The sequence below is a fragment of the Triturus cristatus genome, chromosome 3_2 (assembly GCF_964204655.1).
Source record: "Triturus cristatus chromosome 3_2, aTriCri1.1, whole genome shotgun sequence".
Lineage (NCBI taxonomy): Eukaryota > Metazoa > Chordata > Amphibia > Caudata > Salamandridae > Triturus > Triturus cristatus.
The window spans coordinates 330102124-330108856 of record NC_140584.1 but is presented as its reverse complement, the minus strand read 5'-3'; the positions used below and the strand labels follow the sequence as shown (position 1 = coordinate 330108856).

The 6733-nt window shown below is 52.1% G+C and overlaps 1 non-coding gene across 1 annotated transcript; it reads left to right on the top strand.

Moving 5' to 3' along the window:
- Window positions 1-589: 589 nt before the first annotated feature.
- LOC146857294 (U6atac minor spliceosomal RNA) lies at window positions 590-714 on the top strand. The gene has a single exon (XR_014980404.1). It is a non-coding gene; the product is annotated as a U6atac minor spliceosomal RNA (small nuclear RNA).
- The last annotated feature ends 6019 nt before the right edge of the window (window positions 715-6733 follow it).

Below are 6733 nucleotides of genomic sequence, written 5' to 3'. Positions count from 1 at the left end.
TCTTTTTGAGAGCACGGGTGTCATTATGCCAGGGGGTGTAGCCCAGTGGTAGAGCGCAGGGATTGCGTGGAGGAGGCCCCGGAAGGGCTGGATTTAGGACGGTGCGACCGTGGTGCCATCTTCTTGTGGGCGCCGGGTTTGGATGTTTATTAGGCTTTTGAAGCACCGGATGCTGCGTTTCTTTCAGATCTCACGTGTGGGTCAAGTTACTCGTGTGATTAATTTCCTCCTGGAGAGATCAGCATTTTGTAGAGTTGAGGCTTAGACTAACGGGAAGTTAGTGCAGAGGGTAGGTGTTCCTGCTGCTAAGAACGTGTGCCAAGTAGATTACAGAGGGCGTTTGATGTAAATAGGTCAGCAGGTTACTGTTTTCAAAGGAGGCACACCTTTTTACTCACAAGTTACAACTTAAGGTACGTTATTCAATAACTGCATGCACACCGCCAAGCATACATTAAGAGAACATTGTTTACTTTGCAAAAAGGGCTAATTTTGGGAGGCGGGAGCTAGCATGGCGCGCGTTTGACCAGAATCGGGCAGCATAGCGCTTTCTTGCACCAGTTGCCTCACATGCTGGCATGTACGGATAGCGTTGGATGAAAGGAGAGAAGGTTAGCACTTCCCTTGACAAGGATGGAAGGGGTGTCCTAGTGGCCTTTACAACACATGCACGGTTAAGGCACCGTTACTTACTTACTGGCGTCTAAACCATGTCAGGCATGATGCGCGTTTTAGTAATACAGTGCAGCAACGCATGATTAAGAAGGGAAGTTAGCGCAATTGGTTTGTCGAGGAGAGGATGTGGACCGTCGGCTACGCTGCGGCGAGGTCGCGTACACGTGAGAAGTCCCTGGGTGTGGAATGCGGGTGGCTTGGATCTGGGGAGTCCAGGTTCGGGCCTCAGCGTGGGCATTGTAGGGAGAGGCGGTGTGGCCTCAGGCACGCGCGCGCTGTCGCAGGCGGGTCTTTGTTTTCCCCGCGCGTGAATGTGGATGTAAGGCGGTGCCATGTGGGGCCCCCCTTTACCGTGGGGCCAAGTTCTCGCTATATATATATATAATGTGCACACCGGAGCAGAGTATCAGCCATGGGAGGTGAGGGGCATTTATCTGATAGTGCTATGTGGGCACGGTGTCATGTATGGCAGAGTATGCACTATGTAGGCTTGCGTCATTTTGGTGTGTCCCCTTGCGGCGGAGCGGGTGCTATGTGTAGCGCGCGGATGCCGATTGGACTTGGGCGGGCTAGCGCGATGTCATAATAACCTCAAGGGAAGAAGGCCAAGAGTGTGGGTGCTCTTTGCCTGGTTAGTTATAGCTCAAGTTCGTGCTGTATAGGCCCCGGATTGGGATATTGCAGTTTTGGGTGTTTCTGGGATCGCTTGATTGGACCCCGGCAGAGCCTCCTTGTTGGGTTTTAGTATGTAGTTACGGGCCCGTGTTCAGCGCTCCAGTGCCTTCGGGTCGAGCCTCGCTTTTGTCTGTATCTCCCGTGCCTGAATGTGCAATGGAAACACGGTGCTCGTGTAAGCGCTCCTTTTCCGGCAGGTAGAGTCGCACTATAATTTTTATCTCCTCAGTAGTGGCGACACGGAGAGGTATGCATGCGCACGGGGGGCACGTGGGCTATGCTGTGGCATCTGCAGGTTACGGGCTTGAATCCATTGTGCGGCCCCCAGCTTTCCATCCGGCAGCCGTGGCTAAAAAGAACAGTACTGCTCAGTGGGCGCATGTTTCGCATGTATGAGGCCCCAGGCTGGCAATGGCACCAGGTTTTGAGCCTCGGGGTCGCGTACGCACAATTGGATTGCGTGCATGTCGCTTACACTCCCGTCCCTGAAGGTGGAGACGCGCTATATTGTGTTTAAGTAGTTTTACACAATGAGAGGTGGTGATTGCTCGGAGATATGCTTTTGTGACATATCACATTCCTTGGGTGACATATATGATTTTGGGAGTTGCAGGCTGGGCCTGGCCTGACTACGTGTTGGTGTTTTTCTGCTGCATTACACCCTGGGGAGAAGTCAATCCCGGTAGGCATGCATCCTCACTCCCTAGTCATTGCCTCAGCTAGTTAGGGAGCCCTGCAGACCAGTTGTTTTTAGTTTTATTCCATACTTGAAGCTGGCGCAGGGCGCACCTGGCTCTGTTGGTGTCTTTCATGGAGAATTGGCGTTTTACTGGTGTGGAGGGACAGCCCAGCTGTCGTATTCGCAGGCAGGCTGACATGAGGGTAGAATAGCTCTCGGTGGGACTTGCAATTGAGCTAGGAGGGGTACTTATTTCACTATATGCAATCATAAGCACTGAGCAGCCAATAGATGGGCTTGGTGTTAGTAGTGCTCCTCGCTTTGTATATATAGAGATGCGAGGATATGGGCGCAGTATGTCAGGTTCCGGGAAATCAGGTTTATCGTGTCATCGCCTTTGCGCTCACATACACAGACATTTGTATGTTTTAAATGTATTTTGTCGTAGTGTTTGGTGACCCTGCCTCACCATGCCTGAACCGAGGCATTTTCCAATGATATGCCTGCTTGCCGCAATTATGACTCATTGATCTTATGCAACACAGAGGCATGGCCAAGCCAGTACTATTAGCTTTGGTATGTTCAGCGTCACAGGAGTACAGATCGGGCCGCCAAGATGGAGAGCTGGGGAGATGAGTTACCCTGTCGGCTAGGGCGCTGGGCCTTGGACATGGGGAACTGGGTGGGCGTCTCGGCAATGACGCTTAAACATCCTGTGATTCTGGGCAAATCGCTTAATCTCCCTTGTGTGTGGGCACAGCTGGGATCTGCGTAGGTCAACCATAGTGGGGTATGTCGCAGGTCCTCTCCTGCCCAGGTCTCATAGAAGGGCAAGTTACTTGGGCATGCTCCTTGCTGTAGTTCAGCACACGAATCTATGCATGTGTAGGTAAGGGCAGGTTTTATTCAAAGGAGGGCAAATTACATACATCCTCCAGTATTCTTAGATATAGGCAGGCCCAGTTCCACCTCTTCCTGTGGGAGGCTAGCAGCTCCGGGGGATACTAAGCATACCGGGGCATAGTTTGTTCAGCACCAAGGGCCACTGTAGGTCAGCAGGTAAGGTACTTGGGATAGGACTCAGCAAGTAAGTAGGATGGGCGGGGTAGGGGTCAACCCACTGGGGGTGCAGTGACTGCAATTTTGGCCACATCACGATCCTTCCATCAATACTTCTTGCCTCAGGCATGAGTTTTTCATATCAGCCTGGAATCACAGCAGTTATTTTGCAGGCAAACTCTGAGGCGGTAGCACGCATTATGGTCATGTTAGGTAGCCGGTCTACGGGGATTTATTTACAGGTCTCAGGTATGAAACTGGCTCATTTCTTAGGTGTACTTGCACTTGGCAGGGAGATCGCGGTGTAATCCTCAGCTCTAGGATCCTTTCCAAACAAGATAGCCCAACAGGGGATGTGCCTGCTGTTAACCCCATGTATAATGGGCAGTGCATCAGTAGCTAGCTCTGCCTCTCACTCCTGGAGTGTGATAAAAGTAGTAACAGTTACACATTGCAATTCACAGCTTTATTAAATAGCAAGTAATTTTACGATTGTCTGAGGGTGCGATGCACAGTTATCAGTGTAAGGTTTCCACTACCCCGGCACAACGTCACATGGATTGGGCATCTAGGACACATGCTAGATGCTCTGCCGCCACCCTAATGGGAGGTTAACCCACATTGCCAGCTGGTTGACAAGGGTTGCAATGGGTAGTGCCGCCATGCGGCAATGAGTTGAAGGGTAGATAGTACTGGCAGGTCCGGCTCGCCACTTTCAACAGGGAGCTCATAGGAGGGGCCAAGCTAAAGAATCTGGAACGCTCACCGGCTGGCAAATTAGGCCGAGTGGACTTGGAACGCCTAGTGTTGAGTGAGTGTTATTGTTTCCTGGTCGTTCTTGGTCTCCTGAGGGTAGGAAGACCTAGCGGCAAGGAACAGCTAGGGTTGTTTTCGTGTGCTTCAGTCATAAAAAAAAAAAAAAAAAAAAAAAAAAAAAAAAAGAAAAAAAAAAAGAGGGGGCCCTGGCTCACACGGTAGTGGGCAAAGATCACTCACGCCACAGGTGCTGAGGCCTGGCGTTGGGCTCCCAGGTTACTTCGGAGGGGCTAGGCCTTCAGATGCTGAAAGGATGTCCGTTGTTATTTACTCGATTGATTGATCGGTGGGTTATTTCCTGGGTCTTCCAGGGGTGTAGAGCATTAGGCGCTTGTCTTTTCATCGGGTCGGTTTGATGCGGGATAGTGGTTTTGGGGCAGGTCACAGGCTGCCTCCTCTCGCTGTGTTTGTATTTCTAGGTGTGGTCAGGTCAAGTGACGGAGGAGAGCAATCATCGCGTGGTACAGCTGGGCATGGAGGAAGGCCAGGCAAGATGGTAGCGTAGGCAGATAGTGGTACTGATCGGGGACTGGTGTGGGTCTCAATGGCAGGCCGCCATGCAAGGGGACCATGTACCTAGGGCACGTACATCAGGCAGTGACATGTGAACTGGGACCATGTGTACTAGAATATGCAGGAGTGGTTCCCACCACGGTCGGTCAGATGGGAAGTTGTCATCTTGATTCTCACTGGATACCCTCACTCCACCACGCCTATGGTAAGCTGAGGACGCCTGTTGACGCTGTTAGACCTGCTTTAGTTAGTACCGCATTGCTGTGCCTTGGCCCGGTTTGTCTCGCATCAGGGCCAGTTTGGGGGTACCGGCGAGTTGTTTGCTCCTCGGCTGAAGCGGGCGCTGCTAGAACAGGGCATGATTGATGAGGCCATGCAGCATGACAAAGGTCTTTTCGGCACTGGCAGAATGGTGCAGGCGGCGAAGTAGTGCCATTACAGAACATGGATTTGTCAACATTCAGCCAGGAAATGATTAGCAGCAGGAAGGTATTAAACCAGGGTGAGCAATTGGTTTTGGTTTCGTGCTCAACAGGAGCAAGGGCATTGCATTCTGTCCCATCGGGGTACGGGGACCGTCTATAGCACCAGATACTGTAATGCTGCCATCTTCGCCCTGGGCTGGGGGGTCAATGTCTTCCAACTTTACAGCCAGACTCTGAGCAGGCAAAGGCATACTTGCGATGGTGCAATGGGCACTCAGCAGTAGAGTAGATGGGTCATCATACCCCGGTATGACGCAGTGATGAAACATAGGTTATGGCCTCACACGACCAGGCACTCGAGGGCAGCTGTGGCGGGGGTGTGCCAGTGCCAAGAGGGTGCGGGTTGCCTGTTAGGGCTGCTGGCTTGGAGGGAGCACTACTCTGATCGCCACAAGGGCACGTTTGTTTCATAGAAGGCTGAACTGTTACTTTTATGGCATGGTGCCAGTTGCTGTAGTTATGCGCATGTTTCTTGGCAGTGTCAGAAACATTCAGAACGCAATGCTGGTGGTTAGCCTGTTGTCAGGCTGTTCAGAGGTATTTTAGCTCAGGCATGGCCAAGCATGGGTTATAGGCCGGTGGTCTGCCCTGGGATTCGTGTTAACAGGCAGGTGAAGCAGCAGAACTTGGAGGGGCTTGGGGTTGACCTCTGGGTACTAGGGCAGAGTCTGGTTGCTCACTGAGTAGCACGCCCGTGAGTTTGGCGAAACAGGTACCTTTGCGAGCATCAGTACCGGGTAACTTCGCCCGCCCTACAGCACTGGCTGGCAGCTATGCAGGTTGTGGAAGTGGCCTTCCAACAGGGGCCTACGGTCCATATGATTAAGGGAAGCACCGGGGGAACACTTTAAGCTATAAATCTGTTGGAGACCAACTGGCTTTTCCAGTATTCAAATAGAGAAGCATTTTACACGTTGTTCTCCTCTGGGGTCACTCTGACCTGTCTCTCCCTGGTATACTAGCAGAATTTTGGGAGGGCAAGGCTTTACATTTGGTGGTGACTGATGGAATACGATGGGCATACTCCAACGGAGTGAAAGAGGAAGGAAGGCAGGCTGGGCACTGCCAGGCAGGAGTGTCTTGGCAAAGGGATTGTTATTTAGCCATGCAAAGGCAACTTTGGACCATCGCCTATTTAGGTTTAAGGTCATTTCAGTCTAATCCACGGAGGAGTTTAGAAAGGTTGGGCGAACCTGTCCATATGGTGCACGCTGGCCGCCGGCCCGGTTGGGCGTAGACTTGTTTTGACTGGACCTGGGAGAAGCCCGGTATCAGTATGCTGTAGGTATGATGGCCTACCAGGAGCCATGCGCAGTTGCGCAGAGCAAAGAGGTCTTGGCTTCATCAGGCATGGTCTTATACACGCCAAGTCCACAGGGTGCCGGGAGGGAGATGGGGTGCACCTCCCTAGTTTAGGCACGGTTCTTTTCCTACTGGACCTAGGGGAAGCTTTGGCTGCAGCAGGCTGTTAGTAATAGGCTACCTTGGCAAGGAGCCCGCTCAGGAGAAGCCATTGAGGTGTCAAGGAGAAAAGTTAATAGCGCCATGTGCAAGTTCACTGAGCTAAGAGGCTTTGGCTTCGTCAGGCATGGCCTTTTACACGCCAAATCAACAGGGTGTCTGGAGGGTGATGGGGTGCACCTCTCCACCCTAGGCATGAATTTAATTTTACTTGACCTTGGTGAAGACTTGGCAGCTGCGGGTTGCGAATAGACTGGACCTACTGGGCCTAGGGGAAGCTTTGGCTGCAGCAGGTTGTAAGGAAATAGGTCTACCTTGGTGGGGGGCCCTGGTAGTGACGGTGGCCACTCCCAAGGCTGTGGAGGAGTTA